Below are 10,150 nucleotides of genomic sequence, written 5' to 3'. Positions count from 1 at the left end.
AATTTTTCTGGAATTATTGATGGCATTTCCTATTTGATTGGAATTTTCTCCCCTGTTTGGTCATTTGTTGACGTTTTGTGACACATGTTCTCATTTGATTTGTGAAATCCTCATGCTTAATTGGATGGACTTGAAATTTGACATGTGAATTTTAGACATCTTAATGTTTGTCATGGTTTTAGTCCCATTCATTTATCATATGTTGTCACTGTTTTATGATTTATTGAAGTTGGTGCATGTTTTGATGCTTTGTATGAGTTTGTTTAAACTTGCTTTGACTTTCTGATTTTCATTGACCTACTTCCTTTGATCCAAATGAGCTGAAATTTGGTATGCTTATCATGTTATGGATGATGTTTGATCATGAATTATTTGAGGATTTATTGAAATGTTTGTGATTGGATTTGAATTGAATCATTCTGTTGACTTCTTTGAGGTTCTATATGACATGCCTTGACCTAATTTGTTTGTGAAATGATAATGATGAATGATATGAATATGAAACCACTTGGGTTTGTTTCTTAATTGTTTGAACTTGATTTTGGATATCTTTCACTTGCTGTTTTGGATTGCTTATCTCTTTTTGACCCTAGGCTTGTCCTAGTGGTCTTGTTTCTCATGTTTAAGTTTGCTTTTCAGGTTAAGAAGCAAATGCCTTAAGGAGACTTATGCAAGTTGATTATGTTTGATTGATTATCATGAACTAACTTGTTTGTTTTGTAGTATGCTTAGCTCATATGCTTTGAGCTTTGTGCATTGCACATTTGACTGATTCTGTTGATCCTTATCTTATATTGATTTTGAATTTGAGTTGTGTACTGATTTTACTTGACTGGTTTCAGGTACCATTAGTTGCTCAGTTCTTTTAAGAACTTGCTTTGCTTTGCTTTGCTTGATAGCATTTGCATTGAGGTAGAATCCTTTTTCTTCATGTAGTCTGGAAGACCTGGCCTGTTACTTGGCCAGGCAACTGTCTGAAGTCCTCCTTAAGAGGCAATGTTTGTGATTGTTTACTTTTGTCCCAAGCAGGAAAAGTCCTTTAAATAAGGCAATTGGTAGAAAAAAGAGATATGTAGCCTATCTCCTACTATTCTGTGAGTCACTCACCTTGCTCACACTACTTGTGTTGATGCATAGAGAGTAAAAGCCCAAGATCTATAGAGTCTAACTTGTGGAGAGAGTCCCATCTTTCTGGACTCCCACACCTTCTGATATTTGAAGCTCTCCCTGACCAGGGATAAGAGCATGAGGCACACCCCTCATATCCTTTCATCTGCTTCACCTTGGCTCTCAATGTCAAGGTTAAGAGCACCATTAACCCTATTCCAGTTGGCTTCAATGCCCACCCTTTGTATGAGCCTTATTGTTTGGTTATAGAGTGTGCTGAATGACTTTGGTTGCTTGATTACCCAGTTCATTTGAACATGTCTGCTTGCATACTTTGTGCATTTATCATCATTAATTGCTCATTAGTGCATGATCATTTCATTTGTCTTTCTGACATATCTTTGTTGTTTGCCCATTGAGGACAATTGTAAGACCATTCATTGGCCATTGTTCCTATGATATGGAAGTGAGTATAAGACCATTGCATTGGCCACTCATCATCTCTTTGCTTGATGCATTTGTTTGTTGTATGTGAGGATGCAATTGTAAGTCCGTGTAATTTGGCATTTGTTTTCCCATGATCATATGTTGGAAGTTAGAGTAAGCCCAGATAGATTGGCATCTGACATCCAAGTGTTTGCTTTGTTGTTGGAGATTGGTATAAGCCCAGATAGATTGGCATCCGGTATCCACTTTTTATTTCTTTGTTGAGGAGATTGGTATAAGTCCATAGAGTGGCCTCTGATATCCGGTTCTGTTGTTGGAGATTGGTATAAGTCCAGATAGATTGGCATCCGGTATCCACTTTTTATTTCTTTGTTGAGGAGATTGGTATAAGTCCATAGAGTGGCCTCTGATATCCAGTTTTGTTTTAGGAGATTGGTATAAGTCCAGTGATTGGCATCCGGTATCCGCTTTTGTTGACCTTTCTTCTTTTGCTTTGTTTGTTTGTTATTGCTCATTGTCTATTCCAAAGGACAGACTTGAGTCATCTTCTATATGATTTCAAGAAGTGAATCTTCTAGGAAGTTTTACACTCCATCTTCATCCATTCATCCATTTTGTCCTAAACCTTTTCACACATTACTTTCAAAACTTGAGATAAATATTGTGCAAACATCTTCATGCCTTTAAATTAAAAACCTGGACCCCAAGTCCTTGACTTTTTCAAACTCCATTTCATAATACTTCTTTTGAATCAATCTTTATCATACTTTGACCCTCCTTTTGTGAATAATCATAATCAGTTAACTTCACCCATTCAATGGTTTTGTGGCTTTGTCCATTCTTGTTAAGTTTTCATACATTAGCCATAGGTTTGATTTATCCTAGTTGGTTGATGTCAATCTCACCTATTTGTCCTTAGTTGATTGAATTGTAAGTCTTCCTTGCTTATTATAGGGTTAACCCCGGACTAGCAAGTTGAAGCTGTTCTCACATGGTGGACTTGTTGTTTGCATAAGGTTGAGTTTTCTCCCGTGGATAACGTAAGACCTTAAGGCTTGTGTTTAAAATTGAATCCACTAACTTTTGGAAATCTTTTAGCCGAACTACGGCGTTTTGATCCTTACCTTTGATGGAAGGTACGTAGGCAACGGGTTCATCCGTTCGAACACAAAAATAATTAAATTGTATATTCTTTTCTCATCATCCCAATCATGTTTGCACAATAAATATTTCATAACAAATAACAATTTTATACAACAAGTGTGAAAAGGGCTCCCTAGGAGTACCTAGGACGTAGTGGGTGCCTAACACCTTCCCATTGCGTAATTTACCCCTTACCCAGATTCTATGATCTTTTAATTAGTTTTCTACGCGTAAAACTTCTTAGGCTTTTGTTCGCTTTTTAGCCAGTCCTTTGGATAAATAAAAGTGCGGTGGCGACTCGAATTCATTGTATGCTTTGCTTATGGTTTAATCAATAAATCATATAGCGACGAATACACCGCTACAGAAAAGTGGCGACTCTGCTGGGGAGATGATCCTTGGTGGTATTGCCTACTTTTCACCCTTGTTGTGTGATATATTGTTATTTGTTATATGACATATTTTTGTACCATTTGGGATAACTGTATTGATTGTAATGTTTGAATTGCTTGATATACAATTGTTGTTTGCTTTGGTGATCTGTGAGATGAGTTCTATACCCGAACTCGAGTGCACTCTAGGATAGGAGAATGGCATAGTCTTGTTGACTGGTGTGGAGTATTCCTTAGCCAGTTGACTTGCGAGTCCATTCACTTGGTGGAGGTCATGTTGGATTAATAATGTCACACAAGTTATTTGTGGTTAGGCATTATTCTTTCAATCATGTGCCGCAGAAGCCAAGGACCGTAGTTTACCAAACCCATCTTGGCCTATTTTTTAGGAACGTAGTGCGGAGGTCGTTCAGATGTAAGTTCTGATGCGATTGTTACGCGATACTACACTCATAAGAGTTTCTCTTGAGAATATTTTTGGAATACGAGTATTCGTTCCTCCGATAATATTCGAAAGATGGAACGATGATTATGGGAACCTCTGGTAGAACATGTCTGGCAGGTTTAAACCCTAGTACACTCCCTTTGGGTGGTTCTTAACCGAGACTCCATGCTCGTGACTCTCAACAAACCCGTGATTCGTGGTTGAGTCGTTCAGACAACCTTAATATCAATGGAACCTGGGCGTTGATCAGGTATAAAACCTAAATCCCCCAAAAAGGATGGTTGATATTAAGGATGTTAGAGCCGGTTCATGTACCGTTAATATCAATGGAACTTGGGTGTCGATAAGGTGAAAACCTAAATCCACCAAAATGGATGATTGATATTAGGGATACAATGAGCTTTCCCACGACCTTTGTTTGGTGTGACTTCCTTGATCCCTGAGTGTGATTGTTGCATTCATGCATTCATGCATTCATCTGCACTTCATGTCATCAGAAAAAAAAGAAAATTTTCAAGGAACTTAAAAGGGTTTATTTGCAAAATTTTCAGACATGGAAAGACCAAAAAGGCATACAAAGAAGTACAGCTTTAGACAGCCCGATGTAAAAGAGTTAAGGAATCTGACATCTTATGTATTAGATCCCTTGGGTTTCAAAGCTCGATATGGGAAGCTTCTACCTCTGCTCACTACTCAGGTTGACGAAGGGCTGATGAGTACTCTGGCTCAGTTTTATGACCCGCTGTATCATTGCTTCTCTTTTCCGGACTTCCAGCTGTTGCCAACTTTGGAGGAGTATTCTCATCTCATTGGGATTCCGATTCTGGATCAAGTGCCGTTCAGTGGCCTAGAGAGTATCCCGACTGCTCGAGAGATTGCGAGTTTGTTGCACATAGATGAAGATCTGATTAGGGCTAATCTGACTACCAAAGGCGGAATTCAGGGTTTTCCTTCCGAGTTCCTCGTTGATCAAGCTACCTTTTATGGGAAGGCCATGAGTGAGGATGCCTTTGAGGCTTTGTTTGTGCTGCTCATCTATGGATTGGTGTTGTTTCCCAACTTCGACAAGTTCGTGGACATGAACGCCATTAGGATCTTCTCAGTTCTTAATCCCGTTCCAACTTTGTTGGGCGATGCCTATGTCTCTTTGCATCTGAGGAACGCAAAGGGTGGAGGAGTTATTGTCTGCTGTCTACCTTTGCTATACAAGTGGTTTATTTCGCACTTGCCGCAGACAGTTGCTTTCAAGGAGAACAAGGGATGTCTACGGTGGTCTCAGAGACTTATGTCTCTCACCAATGATGATATCACTTGGTATGATCGCGTGTATGATACCGTCCAGATCATTGACTATTGTGGTGAGTTCCCTAATGTGCCTCTTCTTGGCACATGTGGTGGGATCAGCTACAATCCTATTCTCGCACGACGTCAGCTTGGGTTCCCCCTGAAGGATAAACCTCATAACATTCTGTTAGAAGGTGTATTTTTTCAGGAGGGTAAAGATCCCCAAGGCCTGAAAGCCAGATTTGTCCGTGCTTGGCGCAGTATTCACAAGAAGAGTAGGAACGAGTTGGGTCCAAAGAACTGCATTGCTTTGGAGCCATACACTTCTTGGGTCAGACAGAGAGCTGCCGTGTACTTGATGCCGTATGATCATCCGAGACCTACACCGTTGGATGTGGCTGGGCCTTCAACCCTCCCTACCCAACGTGTAGAGGAGTTGAGAGAAGAAGACCTTTCACGTGCTTGGATCCGTGAAAGAGAAGAATTGCTTCAGCAGCTTAAGGAGAAGGACGCTATGATTGAGTTCCTCGAGCATCGAGTGATCGACGACCCGAACGACACTTGGACCTCTCTGCTTCCTCAGTCTTCCAAATTCTGGAAGAGGAGGTATGATCGACTTGCAAAAGAGAAAGCAGATATGGAAGCGGCCTATGAGAGAGAGATCAAGAAGCTGTGTACTTCTCGTCTTCCAGCATCCCGAGCTTCTAGGGATCCATAGGATGTTTATTTCCCTTTTCTCTTTGTAATGATCAAAAATGCTGTACTTCTTTGTCTCGATATATTAAATGAAATATTTTCCATGAGAAATTAAAATGCTTTAACTATTCAAAATATTGCAAATAATGCCCTAAGGGTTCCTTGAAAAAAAAACAAAGCATCTGCACAAGCATTTCATGCATCATTTTTGCATAAGCAGGTACCCTTTGTTTCTGGTCTTCTTGTCCTAACTCTTTGTTCTTCATTTATTTTGAAGACAAGCTGACTCACCGGTATTATACGCGAGTCAATTCTGCGAGAGTTATGGAGCAGCTAGAACAAGAGAACAGAGAATTGAAAGAAGAGGTCGCCAGACTTGGCGCTTTGATGGAGCAACTCCTCGCTGCTCAAAATCAACCTGCTCAACCGCCCGCAACTCCTGTCCAGAGGACGGTCATTTCAGAAGTCTCCACTTCGACTGTGCCAGCCAGTGCTCATCCAGTGCCCAATGCTATGCCGCCCGGGTTCCCTTGGGGAATGCCTCCAGGTTTTATGCCGGATATTCCCGCGCCAACATTTGCTCACATGCCGGCATCTTGCCCGGTCCCTGTTCCCGCTCCTCCTGTCGTGCATACCATGCCAAGGGTAGACGACACCATCTATCACTCCGAGCCATCTGAGGGCTCAGACGTTCATGAAAAGATGGACGCCATGAATGACCAATTCCTTGAGCTGAGAAAGGAATTGAGGACTCTTCGAGGTAAAGATTTGTTCGGCAAGTCTGCTGCCGAGTTGTGCCTTGTTCCCGGTGTGAAGATACCGATCAAATTCAAAGTACTTGACTTTGAAAAGTATAAAGGGAACACCTGTCCACTCGCTCACCTGGTCATGTACGCCAGGAAGATGTCTACCCAGACGGATAATGATCAACTGTTGATTCATTATTTCCAGGACAGCTTGTCCGGTGCCACGCTCAGATGGTACATGAGCTTGGACAGTGCCAATATCAGATCCTTCAACGACCTTGGCGAAGCTTTCGTCAAGCAGTATAAGTATAACGTCGATATGGCGCCTGACCGAGATCAACTCAGGTCCATGTCGCAGAAGGACAAGGAAACCTTCAAGGAGTACGCCCAGAGATGGCGAGAGCTGGCAGCTCAGATTACTCCACCGCTTGAGGAGAAGGAAATGACCAAGATCTTTTTGAAGACTCTTGGCTCATTCTATTATGAGCGGATGGTAGCAAGCGCTCCCTCTGATTTCACCGAGATGGTGAACATGGGGATGCGTCTTGAAGAAGGTGTCCGTGAAGGACGATTGGCGAAGGATGAGAGCTCTTCCTCTAAACGATATGGAGCGTTTAAGAGGAAAGATGGGGAAGCACATGCTGTGCAATCCCATCCCAAGCATAGAAGACCCTCTGTTCAGAGGAAGCCCGCACGTCGTGCCGGTCATCAGCACCAGGTAGCTCATATAGCACCTGTCTTCAAAGATAATGCTCAGCAACATCAACAATATCAGCATCAGCAACAATATCAACAACCGCAGTATCAGCAACAACACCGTCCACAGCAACAGGCTTACCAGCCTCGTGGCAGTACAACCAATCAAGCTAACGTGAATTATGATAGGAAGAGGATCAGCTTCGATCCAATTCCTATGACATATGCAGAGCTTTATCCTTCCTTGTTGGAAAGGAAATTGGTTTCTCCCAGGGATCCTCCTGCCATTCCTGCAAATCCACAATGGTGGTATAAACCAGATCAACATTGTGTTTACCATTCCGGTGCTCCGGGTCATAATATAGAGAATTGCTACCCACTCAAGACTAAGGTTCAAGACCTTATGAGATGTGGGATTCTGAGCTTTGAAGATTCAGGCCCGAATGTCACCAAGAACCCATTGCCTGCGAATGGGAAATCTGTCAATATGGTTCAGGAATGCCTTGGGAAGTACAAGGTCAGATATGTGAGCCACACCAGGCAGTCGTTGCTTGAATTACACCGTTTGCTGTGTCAGTACAGCTACTTGGAGCATAACCACGACAAGTGCCGCGTCTGCTCGGTTAATCGCCTGGGTTGTAATCAGGTTCGAAGAGAACTCTAAAAGTTGTTGGATGAGGGTACCATTGAGATTCTGCAGAATCGCAATGTTGATGAAGACGAGCCTGAGATTAATGTTATATCTCCAGTATTCAAGTTGCCTGAGCCTGTTGTTATCCGCTTTGATAGCAGCAAGCCGAAGGCTTCCCCTTCTTTGGTCATTAAACCTGCAGGCCCTGTGCCCTATTCATCTGATAAGGCTGTACCATTCAGATATAACCCTGTTGCTGTGCAAGATGGGGTAGAAGTGCCTTTGCCTTCAACTTCTGTGACCAACGTCGCTGACGTAAGTGGGTTGACCCGAAGTGGTCGTGTCTTTTCTGCGCCTCCTAAGGCTGTTGCTTCTGATTCGGTTGAGCGTCCGGTTGGGACCGCTGTGAATAGTCAAAATCAGGCACGTGATGTTGCCAAACCATCCTCATTTGTACAAAAAACTCTCGTTTCTTCAGTTGGCCCGAGTGGCATTGTAGATGAAGAATCTGATGAGATGCTGAGGCTCATCAGAAAGAGTGAGTACAACGTTGTAGACCAGCTTCTACAAACGCCATCCAAGATTTCCATTCTTTCTCTACTGCTGAATTCAGAACCCCATAGGGAGGCTCTGCAGAAAGTCTTGGATTTGGCGTATATTGATCACGACGTCACCATTGAGCAATTTGATAGTATTGTTGCAAACATTACCGCTTGCAACACTTTGAGCTTTTGTGACGCTGATCTCCCTGAGGAGGGAAGAGACCACAACATGGCTTTACATATCTCCATGAATTGCAAATCTGATGCAATGTCCAATGTGCTGGTGGACACTGGATCTTCTTTAAATGTATTGCCAAAAACCACACTCTCCAGATTGTCATATCAAGGTCCTCCTATGAGGCAGAGTGGGGTTGTTGTGAAAGCATTTGATGGGTCGCGTAAGACAGTGATTGGGGAAGTTGATCTCCCAATCAAAATTGGACCAAGTGATTTCCAGGTTACCTTCCTGGTAATGGATATCCACCCATCTTATAGCTGTCTCTTAGGAAGACCATGGATTCACGAGGCTGGCGCCGTGACATCCACCCTACACCAGAAGTTGAAATTTGTGAAAAATAAGAAATTGGTTGTAGTAGGGGGAGAAAAGGCTCTCCTGGTTATCCATCTGTCTTCTTTCTCGTACATTGACGCTGAAGATGAAGTTGGAACGCCATTCCAAGCTTTATCTATTGATGAACCAATCGAGAAGAAGTTTCCTTCATTCACTTCCTACCGTGATGCAAAGCTGGCCATTGAGTGTGGTGCAGTTGCTGGATTAGGGAAGGTGATTGAACTTGAAGACAATAGATCCCGGGCTGGCATTGGCTATTGTTCTGGGGCATGTAATGAGCAAGGTTTGTTCACGAGTGGAGGATTCATCCATGATGATCAACCTGAGGAGGAAGCTGCTGCTATCTTGGAAGAAGATGCAGAGGACGTGAACAACTTCGTTATTCCTGGTGGTGTCTGCCACAATTGGGTCGCTGTAGATGTTCCTACGGTCATCCATAGATCAGAGTAATTGTTCACTTTGTTTAAAACCCTTCTCCCATGCCAAAAGGAGAAGTGATGACATTGTTGGCAAAGCATATATACAATGATGTTTTCATTCAATTAATGCATTGTTAAACATTTGTTTTTCCTTTGTTTTCACTTTTTGCTTTTGCATGAAATCAGTGATCACAAAAAAACCCTGAAAAACAAATAGAACAGCTTTTTCATCTGCATAATGGTTTGCTTGTTTAAATGCTAAAGTTTTTCATTAACCAAAATCATTATGCAGGTTGATCCTAAAACCCATTGAACATAATGATCCAACGCCATCTCCCAATTTTGAATTCCCTGTATTTGAGGCAGAGGAAGATGACGTTGAAGGGATTCCTGATGAGATTACCCGTCTCCTTGAGCACGAAGAGAAGATCATTCAGCCGCATCTCGAAGACTTGGAAACAGTCAACTTGGGGTCTGAGGATTGTGTTCGCCTGGTGAAGATTGGGGCACTTCTTGAAGGGTCTGTCAAGGAAGATTTGATCAGCTTGCTACGAGAATATTCAGATATCTTTGCTTGGTCCTATGAAGATATGCCGGGTTTGGATACAGATATTGTGCAACATTTCCTGCCTTTGAAGCCTGAGTGCGTGCCTGTGAAGCAGAAGCTCAGAAGAACTCATCCAGATATGGCAGTGAAGATCAAAGAGGAAGTTCAGAAGCAAATTGATACGGGGTTTCTGGTGAATTCTACATATCCTCAATGGGTGGCCAATATTGTGCCTGTTCCTAAGAAGGACGGAAAAGTCCGTATGTGCGTTGATTATAGAGATTTGAATAAGGCTAGCCCGAAAGACGATTTTCCTCTACCACACATTGATATGTTGGTAGACAATACGACTAAATTCAAAGTCTTTTCCTTTATGGACGGATTTTCCGGATATAATCAAATCAAGATGGCACCAGAGGATATGGAGAAGACAACATTCATCACACCTTGGGGAACATTCTGTTATCGAGTGATGCCCTTCGGT

This window comes from Lathyrus oleraceus, chromosome 4 (genome assembly GCF_024323335.1).
Source record: "Lathyrus oleraceus cultivar Zhongwan6 chromosome 4, CAAS_Psat_ZW6_1.0, whole genome shotgun sequence".
Lineage (NCBI taxonomy): Eukaryota > Viridiplantae > Streptophyta > Magnoliopsida > Fabales > Fabaceae > Lathyrus > Lathyrus oleraceus.
This window is presented reverse-complemented; position numbering follows the sequence as displayed.